We start from the raw sequence: 13313 nt of genomic DNA on the forward strand, positions 1-13313 counted from the left end.
CAATTAGCAAAAGCCAGTCATAGCTGGTAGCACAGATGGAAAAAACCTCTAATAAGAGATTGCCACCACATAGGAAGGGCTGAAAGTACGCAGTAGCAATTCTCTTTGTAAACTAAAAATGAGGGTAGAAAAAGAATAAATATCGAATATTCAGATACACAAATGAAAATTTACCCCACTTAAAAAGTTTATGAAGCCCATCAAAAAAGGCCCAGTTTTAACACAGTGGCAGGGCAGAAGAGATTGCTTCCCAGACCCTGCTTTCATCCTGTGTCACAGCTCCACTTACAGGGGGCAGCTGGGGATTGGTGCATCCCTGTACAGCAGCTCCAGTCTGACTGCTTTGGGAATCACTGTGCTCCACATATGCACCATGATCCTGCCCCCAGCACCTTTTTCTGGTTAAATAGCAGTTCTTTGGAATTCTTACAGAGCTAATTTCAGCCTTGGCTAGGCATTACTTTAACTCCTGGAACTGAGATGATCTGCCCAGGTGCAAAACTCAGGTGCTTGCAGGGATACTTTGGTGTAGGATCAGAAGATATCTGTAGCACCTGAAGGATGGTGTGAATCAGCCTCTTTTCCTCACCTGCAAAAATCAAGGCAATGGCATTTTCTCACCTCGTAGAAACACTGAGAAGAGGATGTTAATAAAGATTACGAGGTGCTCAGAGTCTGAAGCAGCAAGAACCATAAAAACTCCTTTAAAAGACTGATGTATGACCTGCCTCTTTCATTGTGACAGGGCTATGCACAGCCAGTTTTTTAATGAAAGGGTCATTGCTGGGGGCTGAAGTTCCCTGCACAGGCTTTGAGCTGCACACTGATGAGTGGCATGCAGGTGGCTGGCTGAGCTGGGCTCCTCAATTGGTAATTGTATCAATTATTGCACCAGGGGAATGTGGAAAATCTCATATTATGGACAGAAAGAAGAGGCTGTAGAGGCTGCTATTTTCATTTTCCCAAGGCCTGTGGGTGCCTGACACAAAGCTTCCCTGCCTTTATGTCTTCCATGGAAAGTTTTCCTTGGTGGTGAGTCTTCAAATTCCCACTAAGTCAAATCCTGTCAGGCTTTTCTGCTCACCTAATTTCTTCCCTTCACATCCATCCTAACCTGCAGCACTTTGGGTGCCTCCAATGCGAGCCACAGGAGCCCAGTCATGGAGCCAAGGGCACCTTTCCAAACTCCACAAGGTCATTTTCAGAGCTGTATAACCCAGAAGGAATGGGAAGGTCTTTGGGGTTATTCTTTGTGTTATTGACATGAGACCTGTCACTTTGCCTTTCAGTTCCTCAGTTTCCCTGACAGAAGGATGGAAAGAGCATTCATGAGAGCTCCTCTGCATGTCCAATGGGCGCCTTCTGAGAGCATCCCTAAAACAGCACCATTCAACTCAGTACCTCTCCAGGAGTGAACAAAACCAGCATTTTCACCCCTCAGCCCAGTAACCTCACTGAGACAGCAAGAGAAAGTCAGTTTGAAAATTTTAATTTTATTTTACAAGTCAAAGAAAGAAAGATAAAGCTCTTCTTGGAGTTATCTCTCTTTTTTCACATTCCTATCATCTTCTAATCAAACCAGCATGAGATATCAAGCAATTACAATGCTATTTGCTCCCTGCTGGATACAACAATTAGCCTAAGATATCTAATGAGAGGAATTAAATTCTACATGTTCTATACCAAATAGCTTTAATTTTAATTACAAATCCCAAATACATCATCTTCAATAATGATCAGCCCATCACATCTGCTAGGGGATGATGAGGATTTGCCTTTTGCATGGTTTGGACTGAAAACTAAACCAGATTCTCCCACATAAGAGCCCTAGTGGACAATGGAAATTAGGGTACAGTGGGATCAGAGCCCACAAAATCCCGACAGAATTTCCCAGAGACTTATGCTGTTACCAGAAGGCTCTTCATCTGCAGCTGTGAAAAATGTCTTTACACATTAGATTGGGGTTTGGGGATTTATTTCACTGCTGAGTGGCTGTTGCATCTCCCCATTTGGACTCCATCCATGTAGTCCATTACATCTGCAAGTAAAGCTCATTTTAGCAATTGTGCTATGCCAGGTATCTGTCCCTGAGCACAAGGCACTCTTGGCATGCAGACAGCAGTCCATGAGGAGCAGGTGAGGGTTCAGGGCAGCTCATCTCACAAGCCTCCCAGCTCTGCCTAGATGGGAATTGGAGGTAGTGAAAGGTGAGGAACAGCCCAGAGGCAAATGCTGTCTGCCACATCTGTCTGTGAGCCCACCAGCCTCTGCTCAAGAGAACACAGCAGGGTCCACAGACTGTCCCAGATGCATGCTGATGCCCTTGGATTCCCTGTCCCAGCAAATAAAAATGTCTCTGATGGACCTTGCTTAGTCCTGATCCAGTTTTCCTTTTTTCCTGAAATCTTTGCAAGTAATTTTATTACACATTACATGCCTGGCAATAGCTGCCAAACAAACCATGTCTCTTCTGAAGGGAAAATAGTACTTTTCTAAGTCATTCATAGAGTTCTGAATGTTTTACCTGGGAATATTTTACCTGAGAAAAGTTTCCTCCTCAAAGTTGTCTTTTTGTCCTTTGAGCACAGAACAACTAAAAAGAAAGTAAAATGTGGATCTCTTTGGCTGAAAGTCTTTGTAATAAGATCCATGTAAATGCTTTGTTGCTCTTTCTGGTCTTGTATTTTTATTCCAATATATTTTAGTGAAATAACTTAGTGAAAATAAGCTGTGTTTGGGTCATTATAAAGATGATTTTTTTATTTTTACCACAATTTGAATAGAAACATCACAGAAAGACTGGGCTTTAATTGCTGGGGTAGAGTCACCATTTCCCTCCTACTATCCTGTTCCATATTTGCTAAATCCCAGAGAGCTGTACTACAGGGAAAAAAGCCCAAAGCAAATACCTCCTGCCTGATAGCTACAGAAACACCAAACCCTGGAAGGGGTTTGTGGCTCTGCCCCATCCTGCAGACATCCCTGGCTCTCATGGGCATCACTGAGCTGTCCTCTGACCCCTTTTGGCTGCAAAAGACTGAGCACCTCTGCTAGTTCTTAAAGACCCTGTAATATACTGGGTGATCAGTGCATGTTCATGGCATTGTAGCTGACCTTCATTTTCATGTTATGATGCCTCTCATTCCCACGGGCCTCCTAACTGCTTGCAGGGGCTACAATTTATACCTGTCACTTACTCACAGTCACCCCTGAGAGAGCTGCTGCTGCACAGGCTTGCATTTTCAATTCCATTTGTTGCTCAGAAGCAGCAGGAAATAAGAAATAAGGGTGAATCCTGGTTTCCTTGCATCCCAACATGACCACCCACATAACGCCACCAGATCTCCCCAGCTCCACCAGGGAGTTTTGCCTCTCTGGCTCTGGGGCTGCCTGGCCACACACAGATCTCAGACAGTGCTGCCATCCCAGAGACAGGCAACAGTAATCCATCATCCCTAATCTTTGTGCTGCACATCCACACTCCATCCACACTGATTTGTCTCCTCCAGCATCCCAGCATAACTAATAACCCCGGCATTTATAACAGCAGTATCATGCTGTGTACCAATCTCGCTCCATAATTCATACACGGTGATTTATTTGCTGTGGACACAGCCAGAAAACATATTTGCTGCTTCCCTCCCCTCCTACGTGCAGTGTAACTTCACAGAGGGATGAGGATACAGGGGTAGGATGCAGGATGAGGTGCAGGGGCACCCCAGTCAGGGAAGCATCCCCATGGCACAGCCCCAGGCCAGCTCAGCTGAGGGTCAGGAGCCAGGCAGCTGTTTGGTGTCACACTGCACCCAGCTGCTCTGCTGGGATTTAGCATTCTGGGCAAAAGCTGGGCTGATCTGCAACTTCATACTGCAGTGGTCTGCTGGCTGGGATGACAGATTATCTAAAGAACCAAAATGTTAAGAGGTAGAAATGATGTGTCAGAGGGAGATTCAGGAGATCCTCTGGAGAGGACTGTTGTTGAAAAGAGATTCACCAGTGTCTGAAAATCCTGCACAAAATGTTTGCTCTGCCCATATTTTAACCTTTTCTGCAAAAGAGACTCCTCAGGTCCCAGCCTGTTGAGGTGTTTTGCCCTCCCTCCATTTAACACAATTCCTTTTTTCATCTCATCTGGTTTTGAGTAGTGGCCATGAGCAGCAGCTAGCCACTATTATGAACATACCACATTTATATACATTATATACAATAGGTGTATTTCATGCAGTGAACAGTTAGGACCTAATCAATCCCTCCTCTTCTCTAAGCTTTCTCTTGTCCTGTCTTTGTCCCCATTCCCCTGGGGGTTGTACACCTACAGGTTTCAGTGTGCTGGAAACATTACCCAGCACCTCACCACGGTGATACAGGGGACACAGAGGTACCACCACAGCCACAACTCAGGAGATGAAACACAACAGGGCCAACTATCATCTTCATCTAGCCTTTTTTGGGAATTCCTGGTTGAGGAAACCACCACAAGACCCAGGTGCAAGGCTGGCTGCACAGCCAGGGGTCTGGAGTGGGATCTCTGCAGGTTCAGAGCAAGGAACTGACCCTGAACCTCCTGCATCCCTGTCTGGGAATATCAGCTTTCACAAGGAGGGGTTGTTCCTCTGTCCTACACTTAGCAGCACACACACATGCAATTTTAATATCTGGTTCTCAGTTTAATACAGAAAATGTCATAAAACCTCAACATCTCTTCCTCAAGTAGAATTCCCCTTTCAGAAAGAATCCAGTCCACAGGATGTCCCAAAAAAGCAACCATAAACCATGGTGCCTTTGTGCTGTAATTTGTTTCTCAAATTTCATATGAGCATTGCCTGAGCATGGAGCAGGGAGTGGTTTAAGGTATAATAGCTTTACCCATAAAGACAGAAACACCTGTCCTGGGGTTCTGGCATGTTTAGATTTCTAATAATGGTATAACTGTCTCCAGAAAGCTCAAGAGGTTTGCTGGCTCTCAGGCCTTCAGGTTGTGACAGTGATGTATGGAAAATCTGTTGCTGAAGAAGTAAAAGGTTTTAACATTTATTCTGTCATCCGAAACATACAGGCAGTGACTAAGTCAAAGTGGGGTTACAGATAGTGAAGTGGGTTAAAAAAAAAAAAATAAAAAAACCTGTAAAAATATTCTACAATTCTAAAGGAAAAATTTCAAAATATTGTATTTACAAATACTCACAAGCATATCATCTTACATGTATAATTTTGATCATCTTGGAAATTAGAAGTTTTATACTGTGATTTTCATGGTGAAGTCTAAAAAAATAGGTAAGTTTTCCCAAAGGCAATTGCACTGCCTTCTGTATAACTTTTTTCAATAAAGTAGATTAAAAAGATTAATTTTTAAAGCAATTACTTTTCTAAAACATCCATTTTTAAAGCATCCATTTTCATATCCTTTTTTAATAAAAAAACAATGTAAACAGTTTCACAGACTTTCTCTGTGAAGAAGCTCTATTGATATGTGTTCATGGAAAGCTGCTACCCCCATTTTCCCAACCTTCCTGCTTTTTTTTCTGATTAGACTATAAATTCTTTGAATAAAAGACTGTCTCTCAGTGTGGGAACTCCAGTGGCAGGGACTCTGCTTGACTGTGCACTGCCCAGCACAATAATATACTACTCTGACAGAGTCCAGCTATGTACTAGACCTCATAGCAATCACAAATCACAGGAAAAGAAATATGATTCCACTTCATGGACTTGATGTGGACTATTTAACATTTTCTTGCATTTGATTTGGAAGATAATCTGTGAATGGTAAAAGGGAACAGATAGCTTCAATAATTGTCCTGGACCTACTGTCCCAGACTTTGGCAAAGTGGTCAGTGGAAGAGGTGAAAAGACTCCTGAGGGATCTGGCCACCAAGTAGCCAGACATGGGACAGTGCTTGGCAGCTGGCTCCAGTGAAATGCAGCCTCTGTCCTGCTGGAAATTCATCCAAGTCAAAGCATTGGTGATGATGGCTTCAGCAGATGAGTGACTGGCAGAATACAAAGGTGTTTCTGACAATATCTATATGGTACAGCTCCCTGTTCCCAGTAAGATATTGGGAGCATAGAGAGAATATTGTTGTTACCGGATACAGTTCCACAAAATCTTTACCAAAATATCCACACAAACATAGGAACTTCTTTGAGCTTAGCGTGTTTCATTCAGCCTTTGTGGTTAAGTTTTGAAGTTTCACCTCTGAGTTTTTTGTATCCCTGCCTGTACACTTATACACGGATAAGCACTTTCCCCTCTCGTTCTATACAACCTAGCAATGTCAAACAGCTTGTGCATCCCTGCAAAATGGACAGTTGCTGTAGGCATGATACCTGCATGTAAGTATTGTCCAGGAATGGTCTTTATACATCTCTTTTTTATGCAACCTTGATAAATGTGGCCTGCTTAATATGGCTAAGATGAATGAGGCAATAATTTCTGGACAAGACACCAGACAGGCAGACTGGTTTGATTTACAAGGCTATGTTAATAAATACCAGTGGCGTGTTTTGGTCTTCAGCTTGCTGGATTTGAGTCTCTGCTTCTGGGCTGGTGTCAGTGCAAGGCTGTGAATTCACCTGCTGCTGCTGAGTTATGAGCAGGGAAGTACTGCAGGGCTGGAAGGAAATCAGGATGAGAGTAGCCACCTGAGCCATGCTGCAGGTGCAATTTTTGCCATGGGAGGTCAGTGTGCAATTTTTGGTATCAGAAAATTGCAGGGACTTCACTGTGTCTCCAGGCTGGGAAATATTCAAACACCCAGTGTCCTGGCAGGGCAACATTTCTTCTGCATGTTGTGTTTTCTCTTTCCTGAGGAGGAGCTTTTGTTGGTGTGGAAATTGCTGGATTTTAGTTATGTCCAGCAGAGGTTAAATTCTCCAGAACCTTCCCCCCAGCATGAAGTATTTGGAGCAGTGACTCCAAGGGTTTGTGACACTCAAAGAGAGCTGTGTCCAGCACCACCCCCAGAAGCAAATGAGGACTGGTCTCATGCCTCTGAGCAGGAGAGAAACTCTGACCTTACAAACTACATGAGGTGCCAAAGTATTTATATATATTCATCAGCATTTGTCCTCTCACACAAATGAGAATGTGATTCTTGAGTCCCTAAGGAAGTGTTTTTGTCATCCAAATCCTATAGTTAACCTACTTTTCTTCCTTCAGACAGCTTTTAGTGCTTGGGGACCTTTAGAAGAGTTTATCAGTCAATACTACTCTATGTCCATAAAATAGGAGTAAATTAATATTAAGTCAGAAAAGACCTGGTGGGAATGTTGCACATAATGAGAATTAAAACAGATTCCAATCCTTGCAAATTTTAGTGAAAGATCCCAGTTAGAAGAATTTTGAAAGGAAAAACAAACAAAACAAAACAAAAATGCACCCCCTAAAAAAAAACCACAAAAAATGCCCCACCAATCGTAATTTGATTGACTTGCCATTGCTTTTAGTCACAAACTTTCAACTTTGAATTTGTGTCATAAAATTGCATTTTGGGAGGGGTGGGAGACAGTAAAATGAGAGAACAGGCTGTGAGTGTGACTCTCCTCCTACTCTTTTCTCCTCACACATGGTGTCAGCAAAACATTTCTACACAACTGCTGTTATGAGTTTACAGAGCCAAAACTACAGGAATAGACCAAAAATGCCTGAAGGCCAGATATACACCAAAATTCCTGTGGCATCATTGCACCAGTTCATAATTTGCAGAGAAAAATACAGATTGATTTTTATTTCTGTGTGCTCTTTGTGGCTGCACTTTGCCCTTTTTTAAGCTACAGCCTTATTTCCTTTCAGCCCTTCAAATTTTTTTCATGGCCTCCATTTCGGTATCATTGATGTGCAATGGGTGTTAGTGCCATTTATTGGAAACATCAACCTTTCACATCTGCTTCAGCAAAGCTAAGTGGGAATAGGAAACCATGAATCTTCTTTTGGTCATAAAAACTCAGAAGTTAAAAGAGGGTGCTAAGCCACCTGGCATTTGTGGGTTTCTGCTCACAGGTGCTTCTCTCTTGTGGCTGGAAAAAGAGGATATATTTTATGTTGCTGTCCTTGACGTAGTAAGTAAGGATTTATCTTGGGGAAAAAATTCATCCAAATGGCTTTCCCTAGAAGAAAATTACACATCTCTACCACTCAGTCTGTGAATGGAGACTTGCTCAAGGTATTTACTTTGCCTCTGGTTTTTGCTGAGGCTCAGACACGCCAGTGCTCTGCTACTGGACCTGATGTGGAGCATTTCTACCTTTGAATTTCCAAGGGAATTTCATGTAGGCTGAGTTTGTAGAGCTTAAGCCTGAAAAGGGCTATCAAAACCTGTCACTCTTATCCCCTGTCTCAGCCCAGTTTATTTTCCACCAGATGTTACATAGACTTAGGGATTTATTCCCAGTTCTTCAGCAGTGGTAGACATCCCAGCCTGGAGTTTTCTGCCTGTCTGCTTCACACGGCTCAGGAAAGAAAAGCAGTCACCCAGGTAGAAGTGTAAGGAAATTCTTTCAGGAATTGTTATCCATTTACATAAGGAACTGGAGCAAGGGCCAAGAAACCTATCTGTCACCTGCAGTGACAGAGGGGATGTCCTGGACATGAATATTTCCTTTTTTTTTTTTTTCCCAAATCCTCAGACTGCATAAAATTTGTCATCATTTCAGAATAAATATACTTATTCTCAACCTTTGCAATAGAACCAAATGTATGACAATATACCAGGACTTGCTTTTGTGCATCCTGAAAAATAATCCACAGTTTCAGTCCAGACAAAATCTCTGCCATCACAGTCAGAGCCTTGTTCACAGTCAGAGCCCTAGCTGAACCCCACTGAAATGGGGCATCTTGGGAATCTTGTTCTGCTCCCAGCCAGCACAGCAGAGAAGGACTAAACGCTGGGAAAAGGTGATTGTACCTAAGGTACAAGCCCCCAGACTTGCACCAAATGCAATTCAATTAAGGGTTAAAATTTTCTGTGGTCATTGGGAGTCTAAAGTGTTATGAGCACGTACAGGATCAGTGCTGGCATATTTTCACTGTCCCAGACAGGAGTGACAGTAACTCAGGGCCAGTGAAGGGCAGTCAGTGAGACTGGGATGGGGGAGTGCAGGACAATGCCACGGTAGGAACAGGCTGGCAAAGGTGCCTGTTTACTTCAGTTTGCCAAACATAATTTGTCAAGGTAATTGCTCATCCCAGCCCCAAAAGTAAGTAAAGCTGTCAAGGCTGTGATAACCATGTGTTTCCATGAAAACATGCCAGTGGCCAAAATTCCCCCTCCTTCCCTCTTTCTCCCTCTTCTGTCCCTCTCTGCCCTCTCTCCCTCTGCACATACTGAGGTGTATAATGACCTTAGTACATCTTAAAAATCTCCTGTACACCAGCAAATGCCCAGAAATTATATCTATGCAAACTTCTAGTGAGGGCAAGCTCATCATATTTATTTCAGCAGCCACAATGTATTGCAAGGAGGAGTTTTTCAGCTTAAATGCACACTGGAAATTAATTTTTTTTCTTCGTTTTTCAAACCTGTTAATCTAACTGCTGCTCCCCAGCTCCCCAACTGGGAGATGCACAAAGCAGTTCCTCCCTTGTTGCCCCGTGCATGCCATTCCTCATTTTGTAACCTCTAATTATATCCTACCTAGACCAAATCTTCTCTGAATTGTAGCATCCTAATCTGTGCAGCCATTCCTTCCCCACACATCTGGGCATCTGTTCTGCCTTTTTCCAGCCCTTCTCTCTCCTTTTAGAGACAAGCAGAGCCAAATGCACACAGTACTCATCATGTGCCTGCATATCATTTAGCTCTCTTTTCTTCCTTATAATTTCTAGCTGGTAGTTTGTTTATTTGATGACGGTAATCCAATGATTGTATCCTAGCATTTGTGGAGGGCTAAGATGTTGGGGTAAGGGGTGCAACGAAGCACCTTGGCATTGCTATCAGGTATGTGAGCCTTGGGGGCAGACACGGAAATATTCTATGAAACCCAGGGAGCTAAACTGATTTTTCAGCCAGAATGTAGTTAGCAAAGTCACCAAGCAGGAAAACAGACTGACCAGGGTTCGACAGGAATATGGGATCAAGCAGCAACTAGAAATTGCTAGGGAGTTGCAAAACTATCAGAAGAAAGGAAAGAATCCTTCAAAGCCAAGAAGAAAGCCCGGCTGTCGGGAGCCCAGCGATGAGTTAATTGAGGCATCGCACTTAGAGGCAGCTCTCACTGTCACTTTCTCCTTTGGTTCACCTGCACTTGTTCATCCTTTGAGCTTTAATCTTTTGCTATTGATTTCCACCCTGTTAGCTGAAATATTGTCCTCCTCTTTGAGCAAGGCAATCGCCCAGACCACACCATTGCAAATAAGACGCACTTTGGAAAACAATGATTGAATTCCCGTATTATCCTCTGAAGCAAAAAAAACCTCTACCCTGCCTAAAAGAAAATGCTCTGCAGAGATAAGATCATAGAAATTTATCAAAATGGCTTGAGGAGTTTGTGTGTGTGCATGTGTTGTCTTTATTTTTTTTTCTTTTTCTTTTTCTTTTTAATTTGCACCGCCCTGGAGAGATGCTGAGATTAAAATGCATTATCCTTAGATAACCAATGCAGTGAGTTCTGTCACTCAGAATTCAGACTATAATTCACTCTCTGGAAATTGCAGATCCACCCTGAGATAAATTTCAGCTAGAGTGCAAAAGAGCCCGCTACAGTTTTACATGCATATTTAGTTTGTATCTATGTATATACAAATCTTCTGATAAACTGCCATAAATCTGCTACCATATGTTTCAATGATTCAAAAGAGAACTGTGTGAACATAAGGAGTTTTATTCCTCCCTCAAAATGTCACATGAGAAATAAAATTCATCCATGTCTTATCTGTTGATCTGTGGAACTTTAAAGCCCATCAATTTATTTTATTATTATTATTTCACTAAAACATGGAACATATGATAGCAGAAGCTACTGTTAAATATGACTGCCTCAGGTTTGATATCTAATATATAGCTAAAAGTACTTCAGTAAAGTTAGGCCCAGATTTTTGGGCAAATGTTCCCTTTTTTTGGGACAGCTGTACTATTACTTCACTGTTCTCCAGATTTCCATGTTGGGACATGTAGGATTTCCCTCTTCTTATGCCATTTTCTGGGTTTTCTTTTGTAATTATGTAGTAGAAGTGGCTCTTAAAACTTTCTACAAGGGTATTATATCCATAACAAGAGCAATTCCATTTTAGTAGCAATTCAGATATAATGGAAAGACATATTAAATTGAAGGTGATGTTACAATAAAAATCATGCCATTATAAAAACAATAGAGCATTAAAACCAGTATTATAACAGAAATATTTTAATAAAGGCACTAAATAAAACAAACAAAAGAAAACCAGGGATGAAACAGGGACAATAAGAGTTTTTTATTGCCATGCTGATTTTGTTTTGTTTTAATGTATTGATAGAATATTTCATTGCAACAGCTCCATAATTTTATCATAAATGCAAGCCATAAAGTATGCTTCTTGCAGGCAGTGTAATTATTTAATTTCCTTTCCAACGGTAAGAAAGGACATGTGCAGTACATGGAAAAAGCAGAATGAATTATGGACTGGATGGAAATCCCTTCCTGCTATGCAGGAGGCTGTATTTCCTGCATTTCCTCTGCCAGAGGAGATGTAGAGGGAACAGGGAGAGCTGCTCCACAAGGACCTGCCTGGGAGAGTGTGTGGCATGAAAAAAACTGATGGCAGCATGGCCAGGAGTCCCCACAGTGCACCAAAAAAATAAGTGTGGGTAAAAAAATCCCTTCTGGTGAGAAGCAAATGATTCATAAAAAGTGTGCTGAGTTGAAAAAGATGGAGCAATGAAATGTGATTTAATGCTGTGTTAAAAAACTTTTGAAAAGGTGTTAAAGAGCTCACCTTTACCTTTTTTTACCTTTTACCTGAGTAAAGCCCCTTCCACAGAAGAGTGTAGAGAAAACTCCTGGAGTGAGATTTGCACACAGAGCTTTTATCCAGAATGTGCTCAGTGTGAGAGAAATGGGGTAAGAGTGGGGAGAGAAGACTTTTTTCAATCTGCTTTCATAACCTTACCAGCAGTTTGTTTTGAAATTTTGTACATGCAATTGAACCACAGAGTACAAGTGGGGAGTTTTCTACTTCAGTTTTGGGGCTCTGCTCCTGGGAATCCCAGCAAAGGTGAAGATCTGGGAATTTGAGCTTGAAGGACATTTTTCTGGCTCCTTGGTAGGCTCTGAAGTGCTGGGAGCCCAAACTCCCATATCCCCAGCTGGGCTCTATTGCCCTTATCACCTTCTTTACCCCTTTCCAGACACCCCCCACAGATTCTGTTACAGCACTGCTAAATTGGTTTAAATAAAATCTTTAGGGTGTGGAAAATCATGGAAGTCATGTGGTCACATATAGTGGTTTTCAGTTCTGAGTAATGAGTTCTTTATTTATTTAATAAACAATGGAAATATAAACAATTGTCAATGAGTCTGACTGTGAGGGTGGCAGCCCTTATGATGAGCTTTATTTTTAATGAACTTTGTTCCATCTCAAACCCTAAATTTTTTTTCTTCAGAATATATTGTAGGAAATACTAGTCCTTTAAAAGCCTGGAAAGACTAAGAAGCCACTGAAATCCGTAATTGAAATGCAAATGGGAAGCCCCTGGCACACCAAATCAATTTTTCTCTTAATAAGAGATGGAAATAGAATGTGACATAGAAAGGTCCTGATGCTCTGCATAAAGACAAAGCTTTCTAAGTGGTCTGGTGCAAAACAGAAATTCCTGTTTGCTGTAGTCACACTTTTAAACCATTCTATTACTGAGCGATGATGTGGCACAATTAAGAGGCTGCTGTTTGGTTACAGGAGCATTTTCTCCAAGGTGCAAATCTTCTTTAAGACCATAAAACAAGCATTTCCAAGTTGACTGCAGGGGCAGTGTCAGCTCTGTGTCTCACTGCCCTGGTTCTGCCCTGGTACTGGGATAGCTGGAGCAGAGATAACCTCCTGTGCCCAGCTCATTTCTGATGCCCAACTCGCAGGATTGTGTTTCAGTGCTTTATCCAAAGATCACAGAAGTTAATGGAAAGATTCACCTTGACTTCTGTCCATAATGAGGGTGGAGGAGAGCAGAGAGGATTGACTTTTTAGGAACTGAATGATTCATGTAATCAATAAATAGATAAAGTTAAACCATAGTCAAGCCAGGTATTGTGCTGAAGAATTTTAAAGGAAACTTAACTATCTCTACAAACCTTCTACAGATGGAGATTTTGGACCAGAAACAGAGTGTTTTTAATGTTTTATTTGC

At 41.9% G+C, this 13313-nt stretch overlaps 1 long non-coding RNA gene across 2 annotated transcripts; it reads left to right on the top strand.

The window, feature by feature from the left end:
* The first annotated feature begins 256 nt into the window (after window positions 1-256).
* LOC146767419 (uncharacterized) lies at window positions 257-3192 on the top strand. Of its 2 annotated transcripts, XR_014955786.1 has the most exons (3): window positions 257-1032; window positions 1121-1194; window positions 1290-3192. It is a non-coding gene; the product is annotated as an uncharacterized LOC146767419 (long non-coding RNA). The 2 variants fall into 2 exon arrangements; XR_014955785.1 differs by lacking the exon at window positions 1121-1194.
* The last annotated feature ends 10121 nt before the right edge of the window (window positions 3193-13313 follow it).

Source organism: Lonchura striata, chromosome 5, assembly GCF_050655825.1.
Source record: "Lonchura striata isolate lonStrDom1 chromosome 5, ASM5065582v1, whole genome shotgun sequence".
In the NCBI taxonomy this organism is placed as follows: domain Eukaryota; kingdom Metazoa; phylum Chordata; class Aves; order Passeriformes; family Estrildidae; genus Lonchura; species Lonchura striata.